The 9,246-nt window shown below is 42.7% G+C and overlaps 1 long non-coding RNA gene across 1 annotated transcript in view; it reads left to right on the top strand.

The window, feature by feature from the left end:
- The first annotated feature begins 3,055 nt into the window (after positions 1-3,055).
- LOC122555845 overlaps positions 3,056-9,246 on the top strand; it is a 19,952-nt gene continuing 13,761 nt past the window's right edge. Inside the window, exons 1-2 of the long non-coding RNA XR_006313373.1 lie at positions 3,056-3,123; positions 3,638-3,706. This is a non-coding gene — a long non-coding RNA (uncharacterized LOC122555845). The remainder of the gene's footprint in view (positions 3,124-3,637; positions 3,707-9,246) is intronic.

Genomic DNA, 9,246 nt, shown 5'->3' with positions numbered 1-9,246 from the left:
GGTCCCAGCAGATTGAAAAACTACAAATGTAATGATTCTGTTCAAGAAAAGATAGACATACAAAGTAGGAGGTTAAAGGCCAGTTAGTCTAACATTTGGTATTGGTTAAATGCTAGCATCTAATATGAAGTCATTTAGAAAATCGGAATGGAATCAAGCAGAGTCAACACGGTTTTGTGAAGGTGCTATGAGGCTTTGCGTTATTTGAAAGGAACTCGCCTTTGGCAACTTGGGCCCAGTAGTCCTTTGTAGTACATCCTTACATAATTCCTAAGACCAAGTTCCCTTAACCAACATCATTCAGTAAAGACTATAGCAGAAACCTTCAAACGGTTGTATCTAGAGAGGTATCAATCAATGAAAACAATCAACTCAATTAATCAATCTCGTGCAGTCCTTTGGTGATTGTCCTGCAGGTATCTTCACCTGCCTCGTGCTCCTACACAGTGCTACCCCATAGACTGCAATGTGATGGTGGAGCACTGCTGCCTTTCAATGAATAAATGCACAGACGGGATCTCGGGATCAACTCTGAGCCTTGAGGACCAGCTTTGGACTTCGTCCCCTCAGTGTGAGTGCTAGCAGTGTGGGCTGGCTGAGAGCCATGAGGATGGGCACTCTTGGAGTAGCAACGATGGGAGCATGGATGCTGTTATCCTGAGAGAGAGCAGCAGGTATGTGCTTCACTGAGTCACTGCCACTCCTCACCACCACCAGAAACGACAACCCCCAACCCCACCCCCACCACCACCACCAAGTCAGCGATCATAGTTGACTGCTGGCACTTGAATTACTGGAATGCATCATCCATAGGCGTACCGCCAGAAAACACTGTTTGCAATTTTAATTGCTGTGCCTTAAATCTGTTCAATTTGTGCTCTTTTACATTGTATATATTGATTTATACCTCTGAGCGATCGAACACCGTTTGTCAAAACGATGTAACTGATAGTTACATTTTCTAACCACAGACTTTGGCCCTGATCCCAAGGCTGTCATATCCAGGTGCTATTCTGACTGGATGTTGTTTTCCCCCATCCACCCCCACCTCGCCAGACACTTACTCCAAATTTGTTCCATTATTTTTTAAAAAGAAGTGTCCTCACTGCAATAACCTTCAGTGAGCTGCACAATGAATAGAGGTTGTCAATGAAGTGGAGTTCAATTGATGCACAGAGTATATTTGAGAGACATTAAGGATGGGTTAACAACTTTTGGGAAGAATGCAAATTTGCTAAGTCTGCGAGACCTTGGTTCAGATATTTTCTTTTAACAAACTATGACGAAACTGGAAAGAGGAGGATTTGAAGACAGTCATCAGTAGCTAAATGAGTGGGAGTAGACACCAGATAAAACAAGAGCTGAAAATGTGTTGCTAGAAAAGCGCAGCAGGTCAGGCAGCATCCAAGGAGCAGGAGAATCGACGTTTCGGGCATGAGCCCTTCTTTGGGATCATGCCCGAATCGTCGATTCTCCTGCTCCTTGGATGCTGCCTGACCTGCTGCGCTTTTCCAGCAATACATTTTCAGCTCTGATCTCCAGCATCTGCAGTCCTCACTTTCTCCTACCAGATAAAACAACCCAAAGAGAAAACAAAAAGAGTTGCATCACAGTGAGATTGAGACATGCTGACACATGGTGGAGTGGGTACATAAATGGCAGATAAAGTTCATTATGGAGAAGTGTGAGGTGATGGGCTTTGGTACAAAGAATTTGAAGCCAAGGTTAAAAAAAAAAGGTACTTTCTAAAATGTGTGCAGGAACAGAGACACCTGTGTGTATTTGTGCATATGTCTTTGAAAGTTGCAGGTAGAGAGAGACAGAGAAAGCTGTTAATAAAGTATACAGTTTTCTAGTCTTTACAAATTGGGCCATGGAGTACAAGAGTATAATCAACTATGTAAGAACTGGTTATACATCTATTTGATTATTGTGCACATCTGAGTGCCACACAATAGAAAAGATGTGAATGGAATGGAGAGAGTGCAGAAGAGTTTTAAGAGAATTGTTCTGAGATGAGACAGTTCAGTTATAAGGAAAAATTGGAGAAGGTAGGACCGTTTTCTTTGGACAGGAGAAGACCAAGAGGAGGTTTGATGGATGAGAGGTAAGAGATGTACGCAGTTAGTGCAGAAGTCTTCTGTGGCTATCCCCATTTCAAACAGGAATGCTTTTTTGTAAAATAATAGGGGATGATCAATTCACAGGGGAATGTAGCACGAACAGCCAAGTTTCTGGTATTGAGAGTGGTGGATGGGTATATGGTGGAAGGGTTTAGAAGGATGTGGGCCAAGTGCTGGCAGGTGGGACTAGATTGGGTTGGGATATCTGGTCGGCGTGGACGGGTTGGACCGAAGGGTCTGTTTCCGTGCTGTGCATCTCTATAACTCTATGAAGGATCTGGACAGAGTAGAAGGGGAGTAATTCTTCTCACTTGTAAATGGATTGAAAATCAGGAAGCACAGTTTAAACTGTTTTGCAAAAGAAACGGATAACAAGATTAAGGGAAAAAAAACAACTTGACCCAGCAAATTAGATTAGGTTCCCTACAGTGAGGAAACAGGCTCTTCAGCCCAACCAGTCCACACTGACCCTCCGAAGAGTAACCCACCCAGACCCATTTCCCTTTGACTAATGCACATAACACTTTAGGCAATTTATCATGGCCAATTCACCTGACCTGCACATCTTTGCACTGTGGGAGGAAACCCATGCAGACACAGGGAGAATGTGCATCTCCACACAGACAGTCACCCGAGGCTGGGATCAAACCTAAAACCCTGGTGCTGTGAAGCAGCAGTGCTAACCACTGAGCCACCATGCACTGCCTGGAAATGTGACGGAAGCGGGTTCAATTGTTTCAATTTAAACAATGTCCAAGAGTTTCAGAGAAATGGCAAAGATTAGAACTGCTCATACAGCCAGTGCAGACACAGTGGACCAAATGACCTCCTGCTGCACCATAATAATTCTGTTTGTCTTTGGGAGGCTGGAATGGAGCCAGAAATTTTGTTTACAGTTCCTGAATTCAGCACTGTAGCTGAGTGTTGGAATCAGCTACCGAAGTCTACAGAGGGAAGAAACAGAGCTGGAGTCACGAGTTGGTGGTAAAGCTGATTTTGGGTAAATTTACTGTTTTGAATTGTAGATAAACTTATTCAAGGTTATGCTATAATCTTCTGACATGTTCACAAAATACTTTATTTCCCTTCAGTCAAGTTTTTTTTTTATTTTAGTGCAATGTTAGGACATATCATTTTTCGAGGATTAGAATCCCTACAGTATGGGAACAGGCCCTTTGGCCCAACAGGTCCACACCAAGGAGTAATCCACCCAGATCCATTGCTCTACCCTATATTTACCCCTGACTAATGCGCCTGACGCTATGGGCAATTCAGCATGGCCAATTCACCTAACCTACGCATCTTTGGACTGGCCCATGCAGACACTGGGAGAATGTGCAAACTCCACACAGACAGTTGCCCGAAACAGGAATTGAACCCGGATCCCTGGTGCTGTGAGGCAGCAGTGCTAACCGCAGAGCACAGTGCTGTTCCTGTGAATAAACAATTTTAATTGTTTATAGTTATTATATTATTGTTGTACTTATTAAAATGGTTGTTTTTGCATTTCACAGATATTGTCACTTGTTCCGGAGTGCAGCTTGGCATAAGGAGAATGACGAATCATGGAAGGGTGCATTGGGGTGAGAGGCGCATGGTTGGATTGAGGTGGCACGGATGTGATATGGGGAATTTGTGGAGGTGGTGAGGGGGTGTGAGGGGCGCAGGTTGGAGGTCTTGTCTGCTTGCAGTTTTTGCTGGAAAAGAGAGTCTGTCAGCACCAACATCTTTTACACGGAAGGTCTCTGCAACTGGCAGTCTCTGTTTCTGCAAATGAACATTTTCCCAGGTTGGCTGGCAGTCCATGCCTACCAAACAAAAAAACTGGAAGTCTCATCCTTACAGGCAGTTTTTCCTTTCCTGCATTGGGCAATGATTTTCCTGTTTCCCTACCTCCCAGGTAAAAATTCAGGCCTTCATGTCTCTCTCATCTAGCTTGCTGTACCCAGCACTAACCACATGATGGCAAACTATTCTAACAATTGCAGGATCATTACGATGATAAGCACAAAAATGGAGAGCTATATCTTTTCATCTGTGAAGCTGATGAGGTACAGTGAGAAACAAAGCTCCAATTAGAATATTCTGTTTATTGAAATAGCATATAAGATCATATTTACTTTACAACCTTGAAGCAACACTGAGCTGTTTCGACAAGAATAAACAAGCATTCTCATTCCATTTTTACCATTGGAAAACATCCCCATACCAGTTCAATAAGCCAGAACTGACAGCAAGTCAAAGACAGAACTATCAGGTGACAAAGCTTACTCGGAGAGGTAGATTTTAAGGAGCATCTTAAAGCTTAATCGAGCAACTTGAGGGAATTTCAAAGTTCAGGCCCACATTCATCATATGGTAAAACAACTGTTGAGGACTGCAAAAATTCTGGAGGATTCTAACAGGCTAAAGACAAGAAGGAGGTAGGACCCTGGAGTGACTTCAATGCAAGGATAAGGATTTTAAAATGTATGGAATGTAGGCCAGTTTCCATAGGAGCCATAAGTGAACGAGGCTTTGTGTGGGTTAGAATATGAGCAGCAGAATTTAAGATGAAATCAAGTTTATGGCAGTTGAAGGATGGCTGATTGATTAGCATAGCATTGGATCAGCCTGGTTGGAGATACCAAAAGAGTGGATGAGAGCTTTAGCAACACCTCGGTGGTTGTATAAAGCTAGATGTAGATTGCTGGAAATACTCAGCAAATCAGGCTGCTTCTGTCTTTGCAATGGGATTGTTTTGAGTTGAAGGATACACATGGCATCGAATAGAATGCTAAAGATGTGTACAGATTGTCTTGATCTGAGGCAGTGATCAGGGAGGCGATGGAGTTGGTGGCTAAGGAAACGAATGCAGGAGAAGTCAGGCAACAAATTTTATGGGACAGAGTCAGCAGAGCGGTCAAGAGAGTGGAAGCAGAACTGAGTATTACTGGAAACCTGCATGTCTCCAGATATTGCTAAAGTGCATCATGGTAATAAGAAATTGATTGGGGATGGGGCCTGGGAGTCAAGGAGACATCCAGGGCTGGGTTTCCAAATCTCAGTCTATGATTGATTAGATAAGACTGAAATCAGCTGAATGCAGTTCGTGCAACTGAACAATGAAGACTGGTGTGCAAGGAAGATGGTGCAGTTAACCATGCAAAGAGGTAGAGAGGACAAACAAGGCACAATGCATCATGGTCACAGTCATAGGATGTTGCTTTAGGCACGAAACTATCAAAACTATCACTATCATTACTGCTGTCAGGCAGATGTGTTTATACTTAAATTGGTCTCCAATATCTGATGTTTGCAAATATGAGGCTCATGCTAGGCTTACAACAAACAAAATCGAACTTTATGAACTTCACAATTAAAGTAGATGATTAGATAAATGTTATCTTGACTTTGTTGGTTTATTTTGAGATACTGTATAGGACAGTTGAGCTTTTGCATACTGCTGGGTTTACTGCATGTTTTGTACAGGAATGTAAGGGGTTAATTTTGAAACAATGTAAGGAATGTGTTGAAGCTTTCCTTTTATCATTGATGCGACTCATGTTCGATTCTCCAAGCTCTGTCAACAATTTGGTAATATTAACCTGACCTAGTGCCAATTAGTTTAAGTGCTAATTAATTATAACCAAACAAAAACTACTTGCTGGTGATAAAAGTGGTACTGAAGGTACTTCCTTTTTTGGAAGACAGCAGCAACCGAGTCAGTTAAAAAATAGGGCAGTGATTTAAAAAAAAATGAGAACAACAATCTAAATTTACACATTTCCATTCATGTCCTCTTCCCACTCATTTAGTACAGTCAGACTGCAGTAAGATACATAGCCCTGTTTTTTTTTAAAAAATCTGTACTGCAACATTTTTTCAGCTGCAGATTATCAGTCCATTGCTTATCCATTAAATCACCCACAAGATTACATTTAAGTATTGCTAAATTTTAACAATTCTGAATCCTATTTACTTGTCTAAACCCTTTTCGAACCCCAGTATCACCTCTTTTGTTTTGTAATTTATTTTTCTTTCACCGACATTTTGTTTGTTTTTGTAAGCATCTAGCAGGGAAGTCTGGGAGAAGAGATCTGTTAGGTTACTTTTTAAGTGCCTTGACATCTTGCATCAGTTGAACTCAACAGTCCATTATGTGGAATGCTTTCTTCTTGGACCTCAGCTTCCGCCTTGGGACCCTCCAACCACACAGGATTAATGTGGATTTCACCAATTTCCTCATTTTCCCCCTCCCAACTTAGTCCCAACCTTCCAACTTGGCACTGCCCTCATGACCTGTTCTACCTGTCCATCTTCCTTTCCACCTATCTGCTCCACTCTCCTCTCCAACCTTCTCTCCCACCTTCATCTGTCTATTTCATTCCCAGCTACCTTCCCCCCAGATATTGCTTAAGTGCTTCACGGCAATAAGAAATTGGTTTGGCATGAGGAGGTTGGGGGTGTCAAGGAGACATCCAGGGCTAGGTATCCAAGTCTCAGTCTGTGATTGATTAGGTAAGACTGAAATCAGCCTAAAGCAGTTCATGCAACTGAACAATGAAGACAGGTGTTCAAGGAAGATGGTGCAGTTAACCATGTAGAGAGATTGAGAGGACAAATAAGGAACAATGCATCATGGTCACAGTCATAGGATGTTGTTTTAGGCACAAAAGCCCCCTCCCATTTATCTCTCAGCCCCCTTCGCCCACAAGCCCAATTCCTGATGAAGGGCTTATGCTCGAAACGTCGATTCCCCTGCTCCTCGGATGCTGCCTGACCAGCTGTGCTTTTCCAGCACCAAACTCTTTGACTCTGATCTCCTGCAGTCCTCACTTTCTCCTATCTTCTTGGACCCCCATCACCCCTACACCATTGAGTACAATGTCTTCCTACAGCCCATAGTTTAGCCAGGCCTCCCTGCAAGTTTCTCAGGGATGGGTTTCAGAGATCCTCTCACTCCTTCAGAGAGTTAGCCTGGATAGAGATTGCAGAGAACAGTCACAGGTCCAGTTTTGCTATCAGGTGAGTGGCCTCCTCTGATCAGCCTGGGTAAAGTGGCAATGTGGAGTTTTATGAAAGTATCAAGCAAGAGGATTTTGCAAATTGGGAAAGAAAGAGGCTAGGCTTGGAAATGTTTGGTCATTCTCAGGGCAACAGGACCCTAAGGCCAGACTCTGTGACCGTGTGACCATCAGAAGGCAATGGGTTACTGCTTGGAATTTGGGCAAATCATAGGCCTGAGTTTGCTTAGGGGCCAGGCAGTTAGTTATCTTCAATTTCTAACACAACATAAGAAGATCTTCAATGTCAGGAAGAGGATCAAGATAAGGGTAATAGCAGGGGCAAGAGGCCTCAGAAACTGCTGGAGAACAGGAAGATCTGTTCTTTGTTGACTGAGAGACTTTGAGACATCCAACAGAGTACTATATCTCCAAGTTGGTGTTATGATATCAGCATGAAACTGTGGTTCCTGACAGACAATTGCTAACTCTAAGTTAGCTTACTGAGCTTGAAGGTTTGATTTCAAATGTTTTGTCACCATACTAGTGAGTGTCTCTGATGAAGTACTGGTGGTATGTCCCTCCTCTATTTATAGATTTTGGTTTCTAAACTAGGGTGTTGACATTTCTGGGTTTTTTTCAAGGGAAGGTAGATAGGATCCAAGTCAATGTGATAATTGATGGAGTTCTGGTTAGAATGGCATGCCCCTAAGAATTCTCGTGCGTTTCTTTGTTTTGCCTGTCCTAGGATGTGTATGTTGTCCCAGTCAACGTGGTGTCCTCCTTTGTCTGTATGTATGGCAACTAGTGATAGTGGGTCATGTCCTTTGGTGGCTGGTTGGTGTTCATGTATCCTGGTGGCAATGTAGTTTTTTACAGTCTTGCATGGTATCTTGCAAATGACATTAGTTTTGATGGTAGTATCTAATGGATCCTTTCGGTTCATTACCCATTGTTTAAGTGTGTTGGTAGATTTGTGGGCTACCATGATGGCAAGAGGTCTGAATAGTCTGGAAGTCATTTCTGATGTGCCTTTGATGTAAGGTAATGTGGCTATAGTTTTTGGTTGTGTTGTGTCTGCTTGTTTGAGTTTGTTTCTGAGGAATCGACGGATTATGTTTATTGGGTACCAGTTTTTCTTGAAAATGTTGTCTTGATATTTTTCTTCTGCTTGTAATTCCTGAGTGCTGCAGTGTGATGTAGCTCATTGAAATAATGTCTTAACACAGCTCCGTTTGTGGGTGTTGGGTGATTGCTTCTGAAATTAAGTATTTGGTTTGTTGTTTTTCTGTAGACGCTAGTTTGAAGCTCTGTGTTAACTGTATGTTCAACTGTCATGACTAGGAATGGGAGTCTGTTTCACCTGTCAGACTCAGGCGTAAAAGTCATAGGCCATACCAAATCCACTGGCGATATAGAGGAAGACTGAAGAATCTCTGACAGAAATGCCTACTCCCACAGGTCCTAGCAAACAACCACATCTCTGTCCATGGAGCAGTCATGGAGCACCAGGTCTTACAATGACATTGAAGTCTGCATTCTGTTACTGTGGTCATAGGTTCAGTCCATTAGTCCAAGCATGAGGGGTATAAGGTATCTATACCTCTCTTTAGAGGGAACCTGGCAGAAGTGGATGTACAGTCAGAGGATGGCTTATGGAGAGGAAATGTTGTGCCAATAGGTGTTTCACTCTGGCATCACTGAGCAAAGAAATGAGATTGCTCGGGCAGTCCTGGTTTTCTCTCCCCATGACTCTGCCACCTTAGAGATAAAATAAATAAATGTGCTTCCTTTTTTTTATTTATCTATTAATTAGGACAAAAGGGTAACTAAGGAGAGAATAGGGCCCCTCAAAGATCAGCAAGGCGGCCTTTGTTTGGAGCCACAAAAAATGGGGGAGATACTAAATGAATATTTTGCATCAGTATTTACTGTGGAAAAGGATATGGAAGACATAGACCGTAGGGAAATAGATAGTGACATCTTGCAAAATGTCCAGATTACAGAGGAGGAAGTGCTGGATGTCTTCAAATGGTTAAAGGTGAATAAATCCCCAGGACCTGATCAGGTGTACCCGAGAACACTGTGGGAAGCTAGAGAAGTGATTGCTGGGCCTCTTGCTGAGATATTTGTATCAT

Source organism: Chiloscyllium plagiosum, chromosome 1, assembly GCF_004010195.1.
Source record: "Chiloscyllium plagiosum isolate BGI_BamShark_2017 chromosome 1, ASM401019v2, whole genome shotgun sequence".
Lineage (NCBI taxonomy): Eukaryota > Metazoa > Chordata > Chondrichthyes > Orectolobiformes > Hemiscylliidae > Chiloscyllium > Chiloscyllium plagiosum.
Note: the sequence above shows the minus strand (reverse complement) of the source record. Positions and strands in the feature narration are given on the sequence as shown.